At 47.4% G+C, this 23,550-nt stretch overlaps 1 protein-coding gene across 1 annotated transcript in view; it reads right to left on the minus strand.

The window, feature by feature from the left end:
* Positions 1–23,550, minus strand: part of LOC129341179 (uncharacterized) — a 111,386-nt gene that overhangs the window by 19,849 nt on the left and 67,987 nt on the right. The window contains exons 2-3 of the mRNA XM_054996210.1: positions 4,454–4,560; positions 4,105–4,144 (exon numbers count right to left, since the gene is read on the minus strand). The gene's annotated coding sequence lies outside the window, so the exon portion shown is untranslated. The remainder of the gene's footprint in view (positions 1–4,104; positions 4,145–4,453; positions 4,561–23,550) is intronic.

The following is a 23,550-nucleotide window of genomic DNA, read 5'->3' on the forward strand; positions in this document are numbered from 1 at the left end:
GGTACACATAACAGCCCAATGTATTCAGTGAATATGCAGGGAGGAAGAGAGGGTGCAGTCACAACAGCTGTACCCCCTTTCTCCGCACAATTGCCCAGACATCAGCAAGGTGTGATGGCATAAAGAAAGGGCCTCACAAACTCTCCTCCTTGAGATCAGTGATGTTGGGAAAGTAGCATTGCTGATCCTAGGGAGAGAGCATTTGTGGTGACACTTCCCCTGTGTGGTTGCACCCTACAAGTGATTAGGCAAGTGCATGGAAGCAGGGGCGAGGCTAGTGTGCTCATATGCTCTCTACCACCCCATGTATTCCGTGAGTGTGAGGGCTGTCATGTGTACTGGGTCACTGTTGTGAGTGGGTCTTAAACTGAGGGAAGGTGGCTTGTCAAAGGACACAAAGGGAGCTAACAGTGGAAATGCATCAGGAAGGAACTTGGGAGATTGTAGTGTTATAATAGAAGCAACTTGCATGCCCAGACACCAGGAGGGGCACAGTATTTTCCCGTCTTTGTGAGATGCCCCTCTTTGTCTGAGCTAGAAACTTCCCACTGACTCCTCCTTCTCTTTCTGTGCCCTTTGTTCTCTCTCTCCCTCCCTCCCCCGCTGGACTTGCAGGAAGCAAAAACACTTTCTGCAAAGCTGTCCTGTACAAGCACGCTAGAGGCACACCCAAACTCCCATACTTCCACTCACATGCAGCTGGATTAACTGGCCACTTGTAAAAGGGAAGAGTGTTATTTAGATTAGGTTTTCATTTTTCTTCTGCTTCTACAAAAATGCAAGTGAGTGCAAATCAGCTTCAATAAAAGTAAGCTTTATGTGTTGCAATATACTGGCTTGAAGAGTATTTCACCGCATGTGATTCCACACTTTCCTGACTGTACAACCTTAACTAACAAACCTTAACTAACAATCACCACCAATATGTAGTCGTCGTGTTATCTTAGCTCCACAACAGAGAGGAGTATACTGACCACCTGCACAGAACACCATGCAAAATTTAAAAAGATGTGGCCAGAAGGAAGAGAGAGTAGTCTTGTAAAAAAGCAGAATGCTGAGCTGTACATACCCTCAGAGGAGTCGCCCCTCTGAAATGGGGCAAGTGTGGTTTGCCCTTTTTTCAGAGCATGAGAAAACCCTTCTAGAGGCCTCTTGTGGCAGCATTTCATGCATCCTTCTTAAGAGAAAAGAACCTTAAACCTCATCCAAATTTAAGAATGAACTTGAACAATAATTTTGTTTTACCTTTGACACCTGTCAAAAACTGACAGCTCTTGCTGTCTGCAATGCTGTCTTGTTTCTCTGGAAAAAACCCAATCTGCTCATTCTGACAGCATAACCTGGATAGCCCAGGTGAGCCTGATCTCGTCAGATCCAAGAAGCTAAGCAGGGTCAGCCTTCATTGGTAATTGGACAGGAGACCTCCAAAGAAGACCAGGGTTGCAGAGGCAGGCAATGGCAAACCACCTCTGTTAGTATCTCCCAGCCTGGGGTTGCCATAAGTCAGCTGTGACTTGAGGGCACTTTCTACCACCACCATTCATTCTGACCAATCACTCTGCCACATTGACAAAGTCTAGTAAAGTCACTGGTAAATTCATATTATTTCTCAGAACATGCTAAACAGAAAATGTTCAGGAAGACATTTTTATAAGGGATTGTAGCCTATTGTAATGTTTCTTGTATGCATAATCTTGCTTTTATTGCGCTGTCTTCTGACTTTGCAACCCACTTTCTGCATTATGGGATGTCACAACTTAGACAGTTTTCTGATTGCATTGTTTTCCAATTCTGCAACCCTAGTCCCGTGACATTGTTTATTGGCTATGTTACACAGTCTGACTGAATTATTTAACAGTAGAAAAGAGCAAGAGTCCAGTAGCACCTATAAGACTAACAAAATTTGTGGCAGGGTATGAGCTTTTGTGAGGTCAGAGCTCACTTCCTTCAGAAGAATTTCACCAGCAGCTGTGACTGGCATCTTCAGAGGTGTAGCACTGAAAGACAGATCTCTCAGTGTCAGTGTGTGGAGAAGATGTTAGCAGGTAATTTATATCTACTCAGGAAGGTGGGTTTGGGCTGAGTCATCCTGTAACAGATGCTATGATCAGCAAAAGACAGTAGAGACCCCCTCACCTCTGCAGGAGTATACTGCATACCCTGCAGCTCTGGAAAAATTTACATTGGGACCACACAGTGTAGCATCCAGACAAGAATAAAAGAACACGAAAGACACTGCAGACTTGGCCAACCTGAAAAATCAGCAGTGGCTGAACATAGCCTAACTCAAACAGGGCACAGTATCTTATTCCAGGACACTAAAATACTGGACAACACTTCCAACTACTTTGTCATATTGCACAGGGAAGCCATTGAAATTCATAAGCATAAGCACAATTTTAACAGGAAAGAAGAGATTTTAAGAATGACTAGGGCATGGTTTCCAGTCCTGAAAAACACCAGACTAACAAAATACTCTACGTCTTACAATAGCCCTGCAGATAAGATTAACATATCAACCACCAATTCATATGCAAAAAAACCTCCTCAGGATACAGTGAAGTTTCCCCCTATTAGCATTCTACACCCTGGGAAACTCTTACAGGATGACTCAGCCCAAACCCACCTTCCTGAGTAGATCTAAATTACCTGCTAACATCTTCTCCACACATTGACACAGAGATCTCTGTCTTTTGGTGTTACACCTCTGAAGATGCCAGTCACAGCTGCTGGCGAAACGTCAGGAACTACAGTGCCAAGACCACGGCCATACAGCCCGGAAAATCTACAACAACTAACGTTCTCCGGCCTTTGACAAGATACAGCTACCTATCTTTAAGTTTTAAAAAAATAATTGCCAATCTACCTTGAGCCTCAGCAATAAAGCTCGCCTTTCAATAAAGCAAATAAAAATTTAAAATTAAATAAAATAAATACTACCCTATCCTGCTGACAATACAGTCATCGGTCTTCCTTAATTATCATTCAGAATCGAAACTTAAAGCATATTCTGTCCTCTGTCACATATTCAACAAGGCTGGCTTAAGATTACTGGGATTCACCCTAGGTGAGTAACTTCATTGCCACCCATGCAGTGGGGGAGCCACCTCCCACCCTCTTCCTGGCTTGGCAGACTACCTCTAGTGCCCAGGGCAATCGCCTGAGTGTGCCTAATGGATGGTCCGGCCCTGATCTGAATAATCACATGTGGCTACTGCTAATGGATTTATTTTGCTTGACTTAGTATTACTGCTGTGACTTTCCATACAGTTTCTGGACAAAAACCCTAAAAACACTCAAACTGATCCCAAAACAGACCTGGACTTAAGAAATTGTGGTGCCCTCACCACCGCTGCGTCCTTGCTACTCTGAACACGCCCCGAGTCATCGCTCAGCTTCAAGAGTTGCAGCCTTCCAAACTGAGCCTGATAAGAGACTAGTGAGGAGCTAGTTAAGTTATGAGGAATGTCTGGGGAAGCCCCCCCCCCGCATTCATCAGGCTGGCATGCACATATAGGGGGATGAAATTCAAGGGAGAGGGATAGAATGAATATCAATACTATGGGGAGAAAAGGTTTTTTCTCACGTTTGGATACAGGACTAGATATTGGACCGATATTTCTGACTTCACACTTCACACACATGCAGGAGAGTGAAGTATCGGAACGACTGGCAGGTAATAGACCCCATCTTTGAACTTTCTTTCACCCCATCAGCCCCAAATCCACCTGAATATGAATTAAGAACAGCAGGGAAAAAAATTCTCTCTTTGCTTAAGATTTTTTTTTCACTTTGCAGAGGACTTTCAGCCTAGAGGAGCCATCCAAAACATGCCCCTCTTCCTACACTCATTCCTGTGCATGTGTGAGCCAGTGCCCATAGACCCTTTGCCTTGCGGCAGGTTTTCCCCCAAAGCCTCCAACCCCATCCTGAAACAAACACAACTGTCCTCAATTTGTTACATTGCCCTTTAAATTCACTCCATTTGAACTGAGATTGACCCAAATCCTAGCACCAGGAATTACACATATAGGATCCAAAGTTACTGGCTGTGCACCTAACGAAGCCATCTCTATCTTTCAGATAAGCAAGTGTTCAGCTTACCTGGCTTTTGATGCTGGAGTTCTTCAAGAGAAGAATTTGCCTACAAGAAAAGCAGAGGGTTAAGTTACATTTTTGGGTAGGCACACCCACAGTTACTAACATAGCAAGAAAATGATAAAGAGCCCCTCTATCAGAACCATGTTTGAGTCAAGAATTGATTTCTTGTTCATGGAATGGTGAAATTCCTACCAAGTTTAACAGGGTCATAGCTAAATCTATGGAAAAAAACAATATAATTATTTAGACTGATGGTTGACTCAGTAGCACATACAATTCAGGATGCTACCACTCACACAAAGCGGAAGGAAATGCATTTGGGCTGGACTCTTGGGCTAATGTGAATACTTACCCCTTCCTCATCTTTTACTGCATCAGGACTTAGAGTCAGTAAAACGGTAGGGGATAGAGAGCTAGTAACTTTCTCCAGCCAGGAAGAAAACAGTAACAAAGGAAAGGCTGCCAAAAGAAAAAGAAGTTTCATTGTCAAAGTTCACCAACAACATTCACATAATATATTAAGAAGTTACTCTCCTCCTAGATTGAAGATGGTATCTTATGCTGATGTTGGCCTGCTGGACTTCATTGGTTCCCACTCCGTCTCTCTAAAAGATGTCTCTTCCCCAGGGCAAGAAGCCTCCATTTATGCATTTCCTCTCAACTCAAATGTAACCCATTAATTTAATCAGATGACCAAGTGCCGAGGAGCATTTCTTCAACAGTAGAGGGTGCCATTGCTCTGAAGGAACTGTATTATAAGCAGCCCAATACGACATGCATTTGCTCAGAGGTTTCACAGTATTCAGTATGGTTTTCTCCCCCCAATAGGATTGCAGACATGGGAGGGGAGAATTCCCCTTGTAATGTAGTTATCAGGTTTTAGCTGTGAGTTTTGGGCTCTAATCCTCATTATAGAACAGCCTTATTAGTTAAAGGACACTTATTCCCAATGATTGTGCATTGCAGAAGAGTACCAGTGTAGTGTAGCAGTTAGAGTCTCAGGCTAGGATCAAGGAGACCCAGGTTCGAATCCCCACTCTGTCACAAAAGTTCCCTGGGTGACCTTGAGCCAGTCACATACTTTCAGCCTAACTTACCTCACAGGATTGTTGTGAGGATAAATTGGATACGGGGAGAATGATGCAGACCAATTTGCATCTCCATGGGGTAGAAAAGCAGTGTATAAATAAGTGAATTTATTAAAAGAGTGAAGTCCGGTTAATGGAACCATTTCTGGCACACTTGGAAAAGGGCAACGTCCTGTGAAACTGAACGCTCATCTCAACGTCTACAAAATCCATCTTTGAAGTAATTCATTGTTGCTCTTTGTCAGCTACTCCAGCTTCAAACCACTGAAATCAACATACTTCGAGTGGAGTAACTCTGTATTGCATTGTACAAGGTGCTTTTGAAAATGCAATATTTGTCCTCTAGCTCTACCTAGTGGCTGTATATGTTTCAGCAAGAAGCAATATATATATATATATGCCGACGAAGAGCAGGCACTATTACCCAGTTAATCCTATCTATAGTTATGCAGCGTATTTTCCATTGGAGGATAACCTGGTAAGCAACTAGCCTTTCTTTAGTCAGGGCGTGGTTCTCTTCCCCTTTCAGGATTTTCTTCTTCTCAGGAGGTGTGAGGAGTAGGGTTGCCAGCTCCAACTTGGGAAATTCCTGGAGATCTGGGGAGTGAAACCTGGAGAAACCTGGAGAAAGTGGGGTTTGGGGAGGGAAAGGACCTTGGCATGGCATAATTCTATAGAGTCCACTCCCCAAAGTAGCCATTTTCTCCAGGTGAGCTGATCTCTGTGGCCTGGAGACCAGTTGTAATTCCGGGGGATCTCCAGCCACTACCTGGAGGCTAAGCAACAGAAGTGGGAACCACCCGGGAAAACACACCAAAAATGTCTACAATGCAAATAGTAATAATATATTCAAGCAACTCATACAATACATACACAGCCACTAAAGTGCAACGTGCTAGGCGATTCCAGTCAGTGTCGTGCTCTGGGTTATGATTGGAGAAATATACAAATGGTGGATCAACTGTGTGCTTCTGAGGAAGTCTGCAAGACGAAAAGCTGCGTGATCGATAACCGGTTCCAGTTTGGGCAGAGCACTTTGTTTCCACTTTGTTGTTTCAGCTGAGGAAGATAAGGAAAGAAGACACTTATCTTGGAAATAATTGAGAACTGTTCTTCAGCTTGTCCCAGAGTCTCTCTGAGTGGGGCTCATGCTTTCACAGTGACTATAAACTTCTGATTATGTTTAAACTGACATACATGGTCATAAGTATATTGAAGGATTGTAGAGTTGCACAAATATCTGTAAAAAAGCACATTGCACTTTAGTGGCTGTGTATGTATTGTATGAGTTGCTTGAATATTATTATTACTATTTGCATTGTAGACATTTTTGGTGTGTTTTCCCAGGTGGTTCCCACTTCTGTTGCTTAGTTTGTACTGGGATTGGCCTTTTTGGTTACTACTACCTGGAGGCTGGCAACCCTAGTGAGGAGGGAAATATTCTGCTTGGCTCTGCCTCCTGAGGCAGCCATTTTGGATCTGACTCCTCTTTCTCTGGAAGCCCTTTTGGGGTTGCGCTCACCATCCTCTCAAAATTTCAAAGGGTCCTGCAGCCTCAAAAAGGTTGGGGGCTACTTAGAGTGTTGGCATAGGATCTGGGAGGCCTGGGTACAAATCTGCATGCTGCCCAGAAATCAGAAGAAGATTGAGGCTTGGAAGATCAGCTGTGAGGGAACTAGAAAAGATCCTTAGGGAGAAAGATGGTTTTCTGGGGACCAAGATCAAGATATCCACATTACTGTGCGTAGATGTGAAAGTTAGGCAGTGAAGAAAGCGGAGAGAAAGAAAATTGACTCATTTGAAATGTGGTGCTGGAGGAGAGTTTTGAGGATACCATAGACAGCCAAAAAGACAAATAAGTGGGTTCTAGATCAAATCAAGCCTGAATTCTCCTGAGAAGCTTTGGTCAAATCATGAGAAGACAAGGCTCACTGGAAAAGACAATAATGCTAGGAAAAGTGGAAGGCAGTAGGAAAAGAGGAAGACCTAAAATGAGATAGCTTAATGCCTCAATAAAAGAAGCCATGTCCTTCAGTTTGCAAGATCTAAGCAAGTCCGTTTGCAGTAGGACGTTTTGGAGGTCTTTCATTCATAGAGACGCCATAGGTCGGAGGCAACTTGACAGCACATAATTAGAGATGGGCACGATCGGAATCACGATGTGAAAACCCCCCCGATAATGGCGTTTGCGCCATTGGGACTCAGCTAATCGGTTCCGTCCATGGCAACTGATCCAGCGTTCGGGGGGGGGGTGCTTGATCGGGGGGGCGGGCATTGTGATCTAATCAGAGAGCCAGACACTCAGGCGCCAATAATCTATTCCCCTAGCAACGGAACCAGGGGAATGCCTGAGCTGTGTTTGCCCTCCTTCTGTCACTCTGGAAAACCGAATGGAAGCCCAGCTTTCCTTGATTAGCAGGCTTCCTTCCAACCACGGAGCAGCAACCCAGGGGAGGGAGGGGGAAGGGGGTGTTCTGAAGCCATGGGCACAAAGGTTTTTTGCTTTTTTAAAAAATGGGGCTTTGTAGGAAGAATGGGTGTTTTTCTGTCTGTCACTCTCTGCAAAAGGCAGCGCAGGTGGCTGGGAGGCCGCCCGCGCCATTCATCTTTCCCCAGGACAAGGGGCGCACAGGCAAGCCAGCCACCCCTTGTCCTGGGGAAAGACAAATGGCGTGGGCGGCCTTCCAGCCACCTGCACTGCCTTTTGCTTTTCCCGCAAGCCGGCCGTCCCTTGTCCTCCAGGAAAGGCAAAAGGCAGCGCGGGTGGCTGGGAGGCCGCCCATGCCATTCAACTTTCCACAGGCGCGCTCCTGGGGCTGGCAACTGCGCCCGGCGCCCCCTCTTTGGTAGCGCTGGGGGCAGACTACCTCCCTGCCCCCCTGTCGATCTGGCCCTGCCCAGGACAAGGGGTGCACGGGCAAGCCGGCTGCCCCTTGTCCTGGGGAAAGGCAAAAGGCAGCACAGGAGGCTGGGAGGCCGCCTGCGCCATTCGCCTTTCCCCAGGACAAGGGGTGCGTGGGCAATTCGGCCACCCCTTGTCTTGCGGGGCAGGTGAATGGTGCGGGCAGCCTCCGAGCCACTCGCACTGCCACCAGCTCCACAGCGCACTGGCACAGCCGGCTTGCTGCGTGGGCGGGGGGGGGGGCAAACCATTAGCGCTCGCGCACAAGAGCATGACTATGGTTGCCCTGGGTGCTGGCAACCATAGATCCGGCCCTGGTGTGAATGTCCCCTCCCTGAGGGGAGGCGGCTTGTTGCCGGGTTAAAAACTCCCCCTTCTGCTCTAAGTGTGTGTGTGTGTGTGTGTAAATGTCCCCTCCCTCCCTGAGGGGAGGCGGCTCATTGCCGCCTCCCTGTGCCCGCCGGGCCTGGCGGCCGCTGCCACCAACCACTGTTCCTATATTGCTGGAAACAGTGGGGTGCCCTCCCGCTTTGGCCTCCCCGATTCCCGATTCTGGATCGGAAATGGGACTTGATCGGTTAGAATCGGTGACCTGGGTTCGGCGGTGGCCTGGATCCAAGAACGGCTTGATCGGTATTTTTTTTTGGATCGTGCCCACCTCTACACATAATACACAGCAAAAGGTAGCCAGAGCTTAGCATAAATTTGCCAACTCCAGCTTGGGAAATTCCTGAAGGTTGTGGGCAGTGCCTAGGTATGGTGGAATTTAGGGAGGGGAGAGTCCTCAGTGGGGAATAATGCCCTAGAGTTCACCCTCTGAAGCTGCTGTTTCCTCCAGGGTAACTCATCTCTGTAGTCTAGGAGATCTCTAGGCCTGGAGGCTGGTATCTAGGGTTGGTAGGCATGGCCTTGCAAATGGCAAGAAGATGGGGTGGGGGGAGAAACTTACAGGGGGTCACAATTGTCAACCTCATGCAATGACATAACTTCTGGTATGACCCAGAAGCAACAGCATCATGCCAGCGCCGAATCTTTAGTTTTTTGGCTGTCATGACGCAGGGATGATAATTGTGGTCCCTCTCGCTCCTTTGGCTAGCCTGCAATCACCCACTGATCAGTTGACCATTGGCAGGCAGCGGCAGGAATTCCTGGGAGATTGCCCACTGCAAGCAGGCGCCTGGGAACCCTATTGGCAACCTTAACTTAGTTTCACTGAGGCTTCACTTTAGAACATATCAAGTAACGATAATGAGTGCCTTTGAACACGGGAGGAGTGCTTTTCCTTTGCTTGCCACCCACCACACATCTGGGACTAGGAAGGGTTATTTCTAAGAATCTCTCTACACGAGACATCTGACATGTGAAGAACACGTGTTGGAAGATGCAATGGTAGCCCAGAAGGGTAGTTTTAAAAGGCAGAGCCGGTGGCAGGGCAAAGGCTTTGCTATACATTGGAGCTTTGTGAAGGGGCTGGGAAATGCCAGAAGGGAAACTTCAACCCATTTTAACTTCTCCAGGTCCAAGCCTAGCTCTGGAAGGCAGCTCCAGCCTATTTCCATTCCTTCCTGCCCTCTGGTTGTGATCCCACACAGTTTTAGACTGGAGAGGTGAAACTGACAGAGGCTTCAGGGAGGTGAAGATGAAATTAACAAACCCTCTGAGGAGCACTCTCTGTCAGTTCTGTCTTTTTAAACTACGCTTCCTGGCTAACATTGTGTCTCCCTACACTTGACCAATGCATGCCAAGGCGTCTTGTGTAGAGAGTCTTTGAAAGTCGGAGAACGTGGCTTTCAAGTAGAGGAGAGTCTTTTTAAAAACCAGGTACCAACTCTTGCCCAGTCACAGAAGCAAGACAGAAAGGTAACAGACTGCTTGAGAGATGCTGGATAGTAGTCACAGTGTTGGTTCTGGCACATCTGGGTTCAAATCTGAAGCTCACTATTATTGGGCCAGTTGTTCTCTCTCAGCCTATCCTACCTCACAGGGCTGTTATGAGGACAGGACCCTGTATGCCGTCCTGAATACCATGGGATAAAGCAGAATAATTTTTTAAAAACCTAAATATATAGGCTTCAGGGTTTTATGAAATCATACAGAATTTGTTTGAGTTTTTTGACCTGTCTAGGAGACAAGACCATTTCAAAGGTCCATTTCTGATGTTGGATGAATACTTGTCGGTAACATGCTTAAAACTTTAAAAAGTCCATTTACAAAGAGGCAGCGAAATTGTCATGTTTGCGGGACAACGTGGTTTTGAATTGGGACCAAAGGTAGCACAGAGAAGGTCATTTGAGGCCAATGTCCTTGGATAAGACAGGGGAACATGTGTTTCCTTTCAGCACTGTCCTAGTGTAAGGTTAGACTGAAACGAATACCGTTGCCTAACATTGTTGACATAGCACCTAATGGGAGTCTTCCGGAAGGGGAGGCATTTCAGGAGGAGGTGGAGAGATGAAATGTTTACATAGAACTGGGAAGGGCAAGGGATGCTTCCCAAAGAAAACATTTATTCAAGGATTGTGGGATTTCTCTAAACAGACTTTGAAAATACCTTCTCTAAACAGGAACATATTTTTTTAATCTTCAGTGAGTTAGAAAACTGGCCAGAGGCCATAACACACATACACAGTCACACATGAATGTGCAATCTGGGTGGCTTCCATACAATGATTTTTCCCTAGGTGGAACACAGTCTGCACTTGCTTTATTGAGGAGCTTCAGCACAACAATGCTGTGCTCTTTCTTAGCGTGGCTCCCGGTGCTTTCTGTTTCAAGCCAGAGCAAAGAAAACCTCTTTTGCTTTGACTTAAAGAGGGAAATGCCAGGCCAGATGCAGTCAGGGTGTCAGGGCTTGTTGCTGCCGCTGCTGGGCGGGGTGCCACCTGGGCCGGCCCTGACATCAGAGGGGCACCAGGGATGCTGCAGGACCCTGCTCTGTGGAAGGGAGGGCGGTATACATCACCCTGACTCCCTCTCAATCCACTCGCTGGCCTGCTCAACCTGGCCTGCTTACCCCCTGCATCCTCCATCATCTCCTCCTCCCAGAACTCTCCTCCAAGCCTCCATTCTTGCACTACTCTGGTCTCACGCCACACCATCACTCCTTACTCACACCCACCACCTCAGATCTCTTCCTAGCCACCTTATATAGGGTTTCCTTTCCCCGCCCCACCCTCTTTCTAGGCTTGTTCCCTCTCCTGACTTGGCCCAGCTGTGCCTTCCCTCAGGTGTTTCCCTCCTACCACTAATTCCTTCTTGGCTTCCTTGCCTTGCTGGCAGGGTGGGGTTGAATGCGAGCCATCCCCAGCTGAGGTCTCCTTGGCCTTGCTCACAAGGAGCTGCCCCAGTAGGCCTTTGAACTGCTGAGCTTGCCTGGCCTTGCTCACAAGGAACTGCCCCAGCCGGCTTCTATGCTGCTGAGCATGCCTGGCTTTGCTCGCGAGGAATTGCCCTGGCCAGCTTCTGGGCTGCCTGCTCATTGATGCTGGGCGGGGCTGCCCATCTCCTCCCCCAGAATGCCTGTGGCAGCTCCACCTGGAGGGGCTTGGCTCCTAGCAACTCCTGAGCCAGGCTACTATCCTCCAGCTGGGGTGTGGCTCTGGGCTGTAGTGGCTGCTTCTCCTCCTTGGCTGGTAAGGGCTCTGTTTGGGCTGCTGCTGGGTCCCTATTCCCCCTGCCTTGGCCCTTTTCCTATGTCCTGCTTAGCCCCCTCTCTTCCCCCTGGAGGGTGGGACTGGCTGTTCTCTCCTTGCTCTCTCCAGCCCTCTGAGGCTTTGGCCTTTCGCCCCTTCCCCCTGGAGTGGGCAGGTTCTGGACCTGGTTGCTGGCTGGGGTGGTAGGGCCACTGCCTCCCGGTTGCCTCCCACTGCTCCCTCCTGGCAAGTCTGGGGGCTGGGACTCAGACTCCAGACACAGGGCATCCCTGGGTGGATTGCATACTGTTGGGGAAGGGCTGAAGTGCTTCAAAAGTCCTTCCCAGAATATATTTTCACATGGGAATGTACTGAAAATGCCTCACCTTTGAGGATCTCCTGGTACCTACTATAATGTCTTTTATGCGCCAGGCCAAAACATTTCTTTTTACTCGGGCTTTTAACTGAGGAGGTTCTATTTTTAAGCTGTTTTTATGGTATACTTCTGGCCTGTTTTATGAATATCCTTGTAGGTTTTTGTGCTGTTTTTATGGTTTGTTTTAATTATTTACAATTTCTGATCTTTAAATGATTTTATTGTATTCATTTTACAAGTAGGTTTCCGGAGAGGCAGCTTATATTTTTTCTAAATAAATAATATTCTAGGGGAACTAGGCGTACCATGTTCCTACTGGTGGCTTAGTGTTTGGGGCCAGTTTTTAGAGAATCAGATGCCAGTGCAGCTTGTTGCTTCCACATCGTGCTGGAAATGATGGCAGCAATGCGGAAACACACACCCATTTCAGCTGCATGTGTCCGTTTCAGTTGCGGGCCTCCTCAATGGAGTGCACATGGTTGGCTGGTTCCCTTTGCCTTCCCCACTCCCTGCTGGCCAGGGGCAGGGGGCAGTGACTGGCAGCAGCTGGGGGCAGGGATGCACTGCTCTGAAAGGGGGGCTGGCAACCCTGGCCAGCAGCTGGGATTGAAGGGGTTGACCATTACCAGCTTGGAGACACTGGCTGAAAAGGCGCACACATATTTGGAGGGGACCCGTCACACTGAACAGCTGGGATCCCGCCACACCAAGGGTCTCCAACCCCAGGGCTGCCAACCTCCAGGAAGAGGCTGGAGATCTCCCAGAATTACTAACTGATCTCCACACTACAGAGATCAATTCCCCTGAAGAGAATGGCTCCTTTGGAAGGTGGGCTCTATGGTATTATACCCCATTGAGGTTCCCCCCACCCCAATCTCTAGACCCAAATCTCCAGGAATTTACCAACCAGGATGTTGGCAATCCTATTTCTACAGGATGCAGCAGCTACTCCACAAAGGCCTGCAAGCTACTGGTAGCTCAGGAGGACCCCTGAGCCATACAAAGGCTCATAGGGGATAAGTACCACCTGTGATGAAGTAAGCTCCTCTCCCTGAGATCTGGGGAGATACAGGAATTCACATGAGAGGGAGGGCAGGAAGGGTTACATCAGTGCTTAGTTCTCATGGCCCTTTCTTACACGGTCAGGGTAATGTTGTTCACCACTTTGAGGTCAGGAAGCAATTTTCCCCAACCCAGTTTAGCTAGGGATCCTAGCGATGTTTTGCCATCTTCTGGGCATGGAGCAGGGGTCACTGGAGGTATGGGGGGGGGAGATAATTGCGAATTTACTGCATTGTGCCAGGGGGTGGACTAGATGACCCTAGAGATCCCTTCCAACCCTATGATTCTATGTCCTAGCAGTTTCATCCTGAAGTTTACATCTGCTATATCCTTTGAACCTCTGCCCTTCCAATTCCATCTAGAGCCAAAACACACTAGAAGAAATACCTAGGTTCAGCACGTGTTCTCTTACCTCAAGGTTTGCCGGGATCTGTAGGCGTCCTGGAAGCTTAAAGTTTAGCATTTACAGAGCAGCAGGAAGGGAAATACAGGCGCCTGTATTTCCCTTCCCCTTCCTGCTGCTCTGTAAATGCTAAACTTGTTCTCTTACCTCAAGGTTTGTTGGGAAGTGTAGGCGTCCTGGAAGCTTAAAGTTTAGCATTTACAGAGCAGCAGGAAGGGGAAGGGAAATGCAGGCGCCTGTATTTCCCTTCCTGCTGCTCTGTAAATGCTAAACTTTAAGCTTCCAGGACGCCTACACTTCCCAACAAACCTTGAGGTAAGAGAACACGTGCTGAACCTGGGTATTTCTTCTCGTGTGTTTTGGCTCCTACTAGGAGCAACAAGGTCACTGGCATCTTCAAGGTATCCCACTTGCCTTCACACTGTGGCTATAATGTGGGAGTAGATTACAATTTTATCAACAGCATTAGTACTTGGAACGCTTGCATCCAAGGTCCAAAAGGAACATTGATATATTTGCTTGTTTCAGTTCTTCATACATTGTGCCTTCAGCCTAGAGGTAGAGTATAGAACCAGTTTATAAAGGCAGTTAAAAATTATCAGCATTAAAATATCATTAATGCTAAAAATAGCACCACTAAGAAAAGCTCTACTGCTCTCTGTGCTTTGTTTAAGCAAATGAAAAAACAAGGGAAATCAAGTCACGCTATGAAAAATCTATAGTATTCAACCACCAGTACTATTAATTCCGGGCGCATTGAGCTTCCATGTTTGAAACTGCCAAAAGCCCAGGTTCTCTTTCTCTCACACCAGATGTCACTGTTGCCTACCGGTATATTGTGTAACACTCCAACAAGATATATCTCAAATCTTTGGAAATCCCACACCACCACTACCCACATTTGCATTTTCATTTGACTTCTAAACTGCTCTGTACTGAGGCTGAGAGAGGGAGTATTTTGTTGCTCTGGTGTTCATTTCAATACAAATATCCTTGCTAGCAATGCAAATGCCATATTTGCCTCTGTCAAGCCCTGGAGCTCTAACTGCAATAGCCTTGACCTTGGGAGGGCAATGTAGCTGGGGATATTTGCTGAGTGTTGAGATATAAATGCATTTGTTTGTACGAGTTTGGTGTAGTGATTAAGAGTGGCAGGATTCTAATCTGGAGAGCTGGGTTTGATTCCCCACTCTTCCACTTGAAGCCAGCTGGGTGACCTTGGGTCAGTCACAGCTCTTCCAGAGCTCTCTCAGCCCCACCCACCTCATAGGGTGTTTGTTGTGGGGATAATAAGAGCATACTTTGTAAACTGCTCTGAGTGGACGTTAAATTGTTGTTGTTGTTGTTGTTATACCCCACCAACCAAAGCAGCTTACATCATTCTCCTCTCTATTTTACTGTCATAACAACCCTGTGAGGTAGGTTAGGCAAAGAGTATGTGCCTTGCCCAAGGTCACCTGGCAAGCTTTCATATCAGAGTGGGGATTCAACCCTCTCTGATCCTAGTCCAACACTAACCACTACACAACACTGGCTCTCAAAAATGGCCAATACGCACGACCCCTTTTGTGCGTGGCAAGATAGATCAAGATGGGTAGCCATGTTAGTCTGTCTGCAGCAGGAGAAAAGAGCAAGAGTCCAGTACCACCTATAAGACTAGCAAAATTTGTGGTAGGGTACGTGCTTTCATGAGTCACAGCTCACGAAAGCGCATACCCTACTTCAAATGTTATTAGTCTTATAGGTGGTACTGGACTCTTGTTCTTTTCTAACGTGCATGGCAAGTGATGTATCTGGCTGTGCATGGCAAGTGAAGTATTCATGGCAGGTGAGGTATCCACATCCAGTCCTACAAACAGTCCTACAATCTCTATGTACAGAAATAGTGACAGAAGTGTTTTCAGCATATCTGTCCAACCATTCCCCCCCCCCCCTGCCCCAACGCAAGCAGGGAAGATGTTGGGGACGGGAACCTCTTCCCATGTTGCCAACTTCAAGATAAATTGCAGAGGGCCTCTGCATCCCACCTTGAAGGTGCAGGGACAACAAAAGAGGGGCCCCACTACCACTCAGGCCACTGCCACAATTCAAGATGAATGTACCTGAAGGGTTGGCAGCAGCCCAAGACATCTGGGGTCCAATTTGCTCCCGTTGTGTCTGGCTCATCTTCCCCATTCCATTTGCTTTGCTGGCACGCCAGCATCTTTCTGGGTAGATGTGATCAGGTTTTTATTTTAATTTACATAATTTATACCTCACCTTTCTGCTCTCATCCAGGCCATCAAGGCGGCTAACAGATTAAAAACATCATTAAAAAAATCTTTAAAACCACTAAACACATCATTAAAATAATTAAAACTGAAGTTAAAATATACATACAAAAACATAAAAATAACAATTAAAACACAGGGCAAGGTGAGAGATTACTGAGGGAGCATGAGCGGAAACAAAAAAGTCTTTGCCTGCTGGCAGAAGATGACAACAGAAGTGGATTGACTAGTCTCCCTGAGTTAGGGTTGCTGGGACATGCCAGGCAAAGGGTGGGGACTTAGAGCCGAAACAGATGTGACAAGTTACCTCAATTCAACCTGGGTTTCCTTGCCTCAAGGTTTGACGGGAAGTGTAGGCGTCCTTGCAGGTGCATCGCTGCATTTCTCCTTCCCCTGCTTGCGTGGCCCGGAGCTACATAGCCGCACATGCTCTGCCTTCCCCCCCCCCTGGTCGCACTGTCACTTCATCTCCCCCCCTTACTTGTCTGGCCCAGTCCCCACAGTTCTGGGCTGCGCGGCTTCTGGTGGGGGCTGGGCGAGTGAAGGAGAGATGCAGCATGCTCTGGGAGCCTTTCCTCCCGCTCTCCCGGTGCAGCCCGGTGTCGCTCTGTGGGGGCTGGGCCAGGCGAGGGGGGTGGAGTTGCCTCCCCCCGTCGCACTGAGCATCACTTCATCTCCCCCCCCTCGCCTGGCCCAGCCCCCACAGAGCGACACCGGGCTGCACTGGGAGAGCGGGAGGAAAGGCTCCCGGAGCATGCTGCATCTCCCCCTCACTCGCCTGGCCCCCACCAGAAGCCGTGCAGCCCAGAACTGCGGGGACGGGCCAGACGAGGGAGGGGGGGAGATGAAGTGACGCTCAGTGCGATGGGGGGGGGGGAGGCAGAGCACATGCGGCCATGTAGCTCCGGGCCACGCAAGCAGGGGAAGGAGAAATGCAGTGGTGCACCTGCAAGGACGCCTACACTTCCCATCAAACCTTGAGGCAAGGAAACCCAGGTTGAATTGAGGTAACTCATTACGTCTGTTTCGGGTCCTAGGGGGCCAGTGTTGCCTGCAGCATGGTGCCACTTCTGAGAAACACCAGAGGTGACTTATTGTCATTACAGGAATTGCCAGAAACTCTATGGTAAAAATTCCTAGACCTACATGACACCACTTCCGATGTCTTTTTGGAAGTGATGTCACACTGCAGGCAATGCTAGAAGTTTCCTTCTGCTGCTCAAAGCAGTAGTGGGTAACAAGGGTTGCCTGGCAACCCTATCCTAGGGAGACACCGAGACGTGGGACCCTGACTGAGAAGGCCTCCTGGGTTTCCTAATCTCAGATGGTTGGGCCACCAGAAGCAGAACCTTGAAAGGTGACCATACAGTCAAGTAAGTTTGCGGTAGGTTTTGACATTCTAGCCAAAAGTGCTGCCTATTCCTGGGCTAACCTTTTCCATTGGCTTTTGTATTTGGGAAGGATTTAATCCCCTAACAAAAATCCCAGATTGTATCCTTTTTACTCTGTCACCCAGAAGTCAATTGAGGTCATGGAGGATTAAGGCAGCCTTTAACTGCACAGCGGCATCCGGTCAGACTCTGGGATTTTGGGTCATGCTGTAGGCTATGGAATCCAGAAATCTCTCTCTTTCTCTCGCTATATGCAAATATGAGCTGACCCGTTCTCTGTTGTCCTTCCCCTTGGCTCTGGGTCCCACATTTCTTTGGTTCCTTTTTAGCCACACCTTCGTGCCCTGTTTTGGAAGTCTTTGGCTTTTCTTCCTCACAGCAAGCACAGCTTTACCCTTCATGCACATCTTGTGTATACCTGTGAATCGTGCTTAAGGCACGTTGGATTTCTTTTTAGAAGAGATGTTAGCAGGAATGGATATGGCCCTTTTGGGATAATAGAAGTAGCAGAAAATGTCTTGTAACACAGTGTCTAATAAAAGAACTTGAGATTGCTAGAAAAAGCAATTACGTTCGTAAATTGCAGACTAACGGCAACTGTTCCAGCCATGCACTGGGGGAAAGATCTTATTTCTTGTACATCTTCAGTTTTCAGCATGAGAATGAACACAAAAAAGAAGGGTGCGCTGAACATCATATTAGCCATAAACTCTTACTGGCACCATTTAAGAAGTCAGGGCTATATGGATGGGATGAGAACTGAGTAGAGGATTGCCAACCTCTAGATGTGGCCTGGAGTTCTCTTGGAATTACAGCTGTTCTCCAGACTATCAACCCCCCTGGAAAAAAGGCACCTTTAGAAGATGGCCTCTGTGGCTTCACATCTCTGCTGAGGTCCGCCCCCTCCCAAACTCAACCCTCCCAGGCTCCACCCCCAAATCTTCAAGAATTTCTGGACATAGAGTTGTGGCCCTAGTTGAGTAACAACTTATGCCTACTCATGGGCCTAAGGTGACTGCTTAAGTTGGCGGTGCACCAGAAACCTTTCTGCTTGCTATGGCTCAAAAACAAGCAACCAAAACTGAATGTGTAGGTCCTTTAATGGAAGTAGCATGTCCATGGCTATTGAATTGGATGCCACCAGTGAAAGACAATGGAGGTTTCAGGTATGGATGCAAAGTAGGAGAATGAGCATAGAGACAGAAATGCTAGAGTAACACTTGGACCTAAGCTTCCAGTATGATTGGGGAAATCTGATGACCTTTGAGTGCTGGGCAGAGCTGGCCTTGATCCCAGTAGTGAAAAAAATGCCAGGGCTGGTAGCACACCCTGTAAACTTGGTAGTGCCAGGCACTGTCTTGCTTGCACTATTGATTCTATGCCTATGTGCTTACTTCAGCTAAACACTGAAGCCAGGCTAAGAGGGAAACTACACAGGATACCCGGGCACATGTTGGGTCCTGCAATGTTCCCTGGGTAGTGTAGTCTTACAAAGAACAGCCACTCAATGCAATTCTCCACCGGGGGAAGAGCAATGGGAGGGATTCTTTCTCTCCCTCTCTCTTTTGCAAAAAGTCGCCCTGGATTTCCTGCCTCCTGTTATGTCTCCCTGCCCCTGAGCTCCTGGAGGAAAACCCGAACTGAGGCTTTTTGCAAGAAACAGAGAGAGATTCCCTCCCATCACTCTTTCCCCGGTGAAGAATTGCATCAAGCGGCTGTTCTTTGTAAGACTACACTACCCAGAGAACCTTGCGGGACCCAACATATGAAGAACATGTGTTGGGCATTTAGTGTAGTTTGGCTCTAAGAGGAAGATTTGTCCCAACTACAGCTTACAAATAGCAGTAATGGAGGTCTTTTATTGGCCCTTGGAAACAAACATAATGGGATTTTTGCTGACCACTCTACAATTAACCCACTCCTCTTACCATTCTGGTTCTCAAAAATCATACTTTCTCAGGCCATTTCAACCCTGCATTTGAAGGCTAATATACTACACCTTCCCCACTCCACAGCCTACTTTTACCTGGGCCAGTGGAGCTGAATGAGTGCCAAATAGGTCCTTTGGTCATAGTGCACGACTGAACAGCAGCCCCAAATTTGTATTCTATGTCACCGTTTAGTATAGTAGTTCTTTCTTGGATGCCAGGGGTACAAGGTGCATTTTTCTTTCAAAAACTCAAAAGTGAGTGCTTCTCTCACTTCGTCCTTTGAGGAATCGCCCCTGGCAGTCAGTTACATGACATGTCCAAAGGGAAATTAATTATCATTTATTGTTTTCTTTACCCCCCCCCCCAAATGCCCTCACCTGGATAGTCCAGGCAAGTCTGATCTCATCAGAGCTTGGAAGATAAGTATCGTCAGCCTTGGATAGTAATTGGATGGGAGACCTACAAAGAAGTCCAGGGTTGCTATGCAGAGGCAGGCTATGGCAAACCACCTCTGTTAATCTCTTGCCTTGAAAACTCCAGCAGGGGTCGCCATAAGTCAGCTATGACTTGACGGCACTCTCCTCTACCACCCCTCCAGAAAATAGGTTTATTTCCCCCAATGGGGTAACTTTGTATACCAGATCATGTTATGGTTTGTGATTAAATGTGTCATTAGAAGCTTGAAGTAATTTGTTTTTGTTTTCAATATAACTGTTACCTTTATGAAATATATGCAATTGAAATTGGTCACTGAATGGGTATATGGGGTACAAACATACACCTCAATGGCATAATTGTGTGTGTTTATGTTGCTGTGAACTAAATTGTATTAATCTAGCTAGAATCATAGAATCATAGAGTTGGAAGGGGCCATGCAGACCATCTAGTTCAACCCCCTGCCCAGTGCAGAATCAGCCTAAAGCATCTCTGACAAGTATTTATCCAGCCTCTTCTTGAAAACTGCCAGTGAAGGGGAGCTCACCACCTCCCTAGGCAGCTGATTCCACTTTTGAACTACTCTGACTGTCAAAAAGTTTTTCCTAATATCCAGCCGGTACCTTTGTGCATATAATTTAAGCCCATTGCTTCGCGTCCTACCCTCTGCTGCCAACTGGAACAGCTCCTTGCCCTCCTCCAAATGACAGCCTTTCAAATATTTAAAGAGAGCAATCATGTCCCCCCTCAACCTCCTCTTCTCCAAACTAAACATTCCCAAGGCCCTCAGCCTTTCCTCGTAGGGCTCAGTCTCCAGACCCCTGATCATCCTCGTTGCTCTCCTCTGCACCCTCTCGATTTTGTCCACATCCTTTTTGAAGTGAGGCCTCCAGAATTGCACACAATACTCCAGGTGCGGCCTGACCAAGGCAGTATAGAGAGGGGCTATGACCTCCTGCGATTTTGACGCTATGGCCCCTTTGATACAACCCAAGATTGAATTAATACTGTAATACTGTGCACTTGTCTTTGTTGAATTGCATTGTAACCAGAATCAGATAGTTCTGGTTACAAAATTAAGAATGCTGCTGAAAGAAGATTAATTTTCAAAGGGGACTTTGCCTAAAGAGAGGGCTACTTACTCTCCCTCCATTAGGGAATATTATTCAGTTTTGCTTCCTTTGACCCTTTTACCTTGTGCACCACCTTCAGTTAATTAAGGACCATTTCTTTTTTAAAATTTGGTCTCCACTTTGCCACCTTGCCTTGAAACAACTTATTTTCTCCCCTGCCCCTTTGGTTTTTTACCCAAAGTTTTGGTTGGACCTAATAAAGGTATTGTATGCCTTGTGGTTTTGGAATTTATTTGTGGACCACAGGGGCTGTTAGTTGCCCATCAGTTTCAATAGTTTCCAAGCAGAAGATGTTAGGGGAATTAAAAAAGGGATGCTTATTTTTATTTACATACACATTCCCATTATCTTCATAGGCCCATGTTTCCCACCATGGAGAGTTCAGGAAAGACTCATTTGCAGAGTTAAAGGCAGTTAACGTGTCTCTGTCAGACTCTGAGTCCTGACATTTGGGAATGGAAAGTTGGCAGGCAGCCAATGCTTGAACTAGCCAGCTACTACGTACAGTCAGAGCTGAGTTGTGTCTGACGTTCAGTGGTTCCTTCCCTATGCAAAGAAGGAAAGTTTGCAGTGAGTCCCTCTTGCTTAGCCTGTCCTACAGTTCACCCGCTGCAGTGCTCAGTGGGGAAGGGGGCTCGGCTATGCACGTGGATCTGTTTGCCAGTATTTCCCCCACACTGTAGAGAGGTGTCTTAATGTCGGATAAAGTAATGTGTAGCTTATCTCACTATACTAAACCATTGTTAAGATAAACCTGTCCAAAGCCTTTCTGATATGTCAAGAAAAAAATTCTCTATTTATATTTTTGTACCTCTCCATCGCGTTTAAACTTTATTTGTAATGAGTATCTCCAGAGCCTTGACCTGGATAGCCCATGCAAGCTTGATCTCATTAGTAGAGATGGGCATGAACCGGGGGAAAAAGAACCACGTGGTTCGTGGTTCGTCAAATTTCACGAACCATGAACTTTCATGAACCTGCCCCTGGTTCACGAACCGGTTCGTTTGGTTCATGAAAACATCACATCCAGATTAGAAAATCGTCCATCACCTGTTGCCTAGGAAACTGATTAATTGGCACCAGGCTGTCTGCAGTGATGAACCAAAACCAAACCAAATGAACCAGCCTAAAGTTCGTGGCAGTTCATCAGAAATGGGATCTCATGAACCGCTGATTCACGAACCATGAACCAGCCTGGTTCCTCATGAATTTTGGTTCGTATTTTGGTTCGTGCCCATCTCTACTCATTAGAACTCAGAAGCTAGCAGGGTTGGCCTTGGTTAGCAATTGCATAGAGACTTTGAAGGAACCATCTCTGAATATCTGTTGCCTTGAAAACCCCACCAGTGGTCCTCATAAAGTTATGACTTGATGGCACTCTGGAGTTGTTCACTTACTTCTCTTTTTGATCCACCTCGTTCTGTTTTGACAGAGACATTTTATACATAAACCTACATCCAAGCCAAGAACTTAGAACTCTCTGCTGCTCCTTAATTCCAGGCATAAGAAGATATATGGGATTGGGATCTGGGACAACCGGTTTTGAATCCCAGCTTTTCCACTCTGCACCGGGTGACCTTGGGTCCATTACAATGTCTCAGTCTAACCTACTTCACAAGGTTGTTGTGAGAACAGGGTGGAGGACAGTAAAAAGATGTGATAAGCTATTTCCAGTTCTGTTTAGGGGGAAAAGAGATAAGAGTTGTGGTTAAGAGCAGCAGGACACCAATCTGGAGCGCCAGGTTTGATTCCCCACTCCTACGCTTGAAGCCAGCTGGGTAACCTTGGGACAGTCACAGCTTCTTGGAACTCTCTCAGCCCCACCCACCTCACAGGGTGATTGTTGTGAGGATAACAACACACTTTGTAAACTGCTCTGAGTGGGTGGTAAATTATCCTGAAGGGCGGTATATAAATCAAATGTTGTTATTATGTTATTATTAACATCCACTCTGCAACCGGAGCCTCGAGCCTGGAAACCTCCTCGCCTCCTTTGAACCTCATTCCCCCCTTGGACAGCCGTTGCTGGACTTTGACCTTGGATTGCTTTGGACCTCGAACCTGCCTGCCCCTTGCTCAGACTGCTTTACTGGACTTTGGCCTCGGATTGCTTTGGACCATGAACCTGCCTTCCCCTTGCTTGGACTGCCTGTGCTGGATTTGACCTGGACTATCGACTTTGGACTTTGCCTGAATGGACATTCTTTGGCAGGTGCTAGCCTAGGTGAGCTACCTTGCCTGGCCCCTGCCCTCACCACTGGCGCTGTGCGGGAGCACGACACATTGTTTCCACCCCAATAACAACCTCAGCATGGACGCCGCTACAGCTAATGCGCTGCTGGTTCAGAACCAAGCGCTCCTGCAGGAGGTAGACCAGCTCACAGAGACAGTGACCCAGCTGTAGCAACAGCTTCACCAGCAACAGCAAGCCGAGCCAGTGGCGTTGCCTCCTACCCCCACTCCACCTAAGTGTCTGGTAAGCCTGCCGAAAAAGTTCACGGGCAATGTGGAGGAATTCCTGAGCTTCTTGGCCCAGGGCTAACTCTATATCAGCCTCTGCTCCCAGGACTTCCCAGATGATAGCACGAAGGTGGGCTTCTTCCTGAGCCTGTTGAAAGGGCAGGCTGCCCTCTGGGCCATGCCCTTGCTCCTTGAACCCTCGCTGTTGCTCCAGGACTATGCAGGGTTCCTTGAGTGGTTTAAGATGGCCTTCACCAACCCCATTCAGGCCAAATACGCCAACAGGCGCATCCGCCGCCTCCGCCAGGGATGAGGCTCCATGGCGGCGTATGCCGTGGAGTTCCAGCTGCTGGCCCAAGACCTTGT

This window comes from Eublepharis macularius, chromosome 1 (assembly GCF_028583425.1).
Source record: "Eublepharis macularius isolate TG4126 chromosome 1, MPM_Emac_v1.0, whole genome shotgun sequence".
Classification (NCBI taxonomy): Eukaryota; Metazoa; Chordata; class Lepidosauria; order Squamata; family Eublepharidae; genus Eublepharis; species Eublepharis macularius.